The sequence below is a fragment of the Typha latifolia genome, unplaced genomic scaffold, assembly GCF_019914945.1.
Source record: "Typha latifolia isolate L0001 unplaced genomic scaffold, TyphaL0001v2 contig_22, whole genome shotgun sequence".
Taxonomy (NCBI): domain Eukaryota; kingdom Viridiplantae; phylum Streptophyta; class Magnoliopsida; order Poales; family Typhaceae; genus Typha; species Typha latifolia.
The window spans coordinates 67107-69114 of record NW_027330471.1 but is presented as its reverse complement, the minus strand read 5'-3'; the positions used below and the strand labels follow the sequence as shown (position 1 = coordinate 69114).

At 28.7% G+C, this 2008-nt stretch overlaps 1 non-coding gene across 1 annotated transcript; it reads right to left on the bottom strand.

Moving 5' to 3' along the window:
- Positions 1-1935: 1935 nt before the first annotated feature.
- TRNAR-ACG (transfer RNA arginine (anticodon ACG)) lies at positions 1936-2008 on the bottom strand. Its single transcript has one exon. It is a non-coding gene; the product is annotated as a tRNA-Arg (tRNA).

Here is a 2008-nt window from a genome sequence, read left to right as displayed (position 1 = left end):
TTTCATCTTATTTCATACAACTTTTAAAAAATAATTTAATAGTAATTCACAATTACTATTTTGTCCCTAAATTAGACAACATTTAATTACACATTATCTTAGCCACAATTGAGATTCTCTCTCTCCACTATCTCTTCTATTAAATATCTATCATCTTAGCTACAGTTTATATTTTCTCTCATCTATTTCTTCTTTTAAATAGTAGTCATCTCACCTTATAGTTGAGACTTTATTTTTTTTCGAACTAGTAAATTTTATAAAAATAAAAATAAAAAATATTAATCCCGCACACTTTTCTCACAATGCAAGCTTATAACCTTGCAATATACCGCAGTGCGTGTTTATAACCTTGTATTACACCGTGGTGCAGGCTTATAATCATATATTAGCCCGCAACGCATATTTTTTTTTTTTAATGTATGATTATTATATATTGAGTACAGGCTTATAACTTCGTATTACACTGCAATGCGAGCTTATAACTTTGCGTTACACCATAGTGCATGTTTATAATATTATATTAGCATATAATGTCTCTTTATCTAGTGCATGATTACTTTATATAAAAATTGCAAAGTTATTTTTTTGCAGTGCGGGCTTATAATCTTTTATTATCTTGCATTGCATGGATATATAGAGTATTTTAAGTTCACAGTTTCAATAAAAAATAATATTATTTCAGAAAAATACTATTTAGTACTACTACTTTAACATATACTCAAGAGTATTTTTATTATTTGATATAAAATATCACCAATTTTTAATACAATACTTTAATATTAACTTTTTGTCGTATCAAATGAGATTATTACTCCTTATACTAGTATTGTCTAAATATTACAATAGCTTATACTAGTATTAGCCCTCTTTTATAGATATTAAAAATTAGAATACTTATGCTTATCCCACCTTTGTTCTACAAGTTAACGAGGGCTTAAAGTTGATATTTTACCTACTTAGAAGTTTGAAGGGATAGATTCATTGCTATCCCTGAATTGTGATAGTTATGCCTTTAATATGCACTCATCTCTTCCATGTTATAGAAAAGAACTCACAAGGACATAATATTATTCTTGAAACTTATCTAAGATTGAGTCTGTAGCATTGACTGAAACAATATGGGATCCTCAAAATATTTATCCATGGCATTTAGTACCCAATCACAATTGATTGTAGCATTAAGGCTTTATTCTCATTCTCAATCACTTTCAAGAATTCATCAAAGAAAGAATATATACTATGCATAGGAAGTGACATGAATCCATACATGAATGATATTGACATCATCCATATCACCAAACCACTGCTCTTTACAAATTTACCCAAAATAATTTACCTCCCAAATTTATTATCTAACATAACTATTTTTTGACGTGTCAAATAAAAATAAATATATTTTTATCCCAAAATATTGATCTTCGACACTTAAAATTTACGTAGAATACTGCTAAATTCAGTGTTTCTTGGTTGGAATTATGAGGCGGCAACTGACGTGTTCAAAATAGACCAACGTTGAAATTAATTTTAAGGGTGGGTTATTTCAGTAATTAATTTTATGATAGTCAAAAACTAAAAAAATTATATAAAAAAAAGAATTAATTACATCTAAACCCCTGTGCTATTGCTCACAATTAGCCATTTAATAAATAAGGATAAAACAGTGACAAAAATATAATATGTAATTAACACCCAAAAACCGACTCTGCTGGAATTATGAGGCGGCAACTGACGTGTTCAAAATAGACCAACGTTGAAATTAATTTTAAGGGTGGGTTATTTCAGTAATTAATTTTATGATAGTCAAAAACTAAAAAAATTATATAAAAAAAAGAATTAATTACATCTAAACCCCTGTGCTATTGCTCACAATTAGCCATTTAATAAATAAGGATAAAACAGTGACAAAAATATAATATGTAATTAACACCCAAAAACCGACTCTGCTGGGGATCGAACCCAGAATCTCTGGTTCCGTAGACCAGCGCCTTATCCATTGGGCCACAGAGTC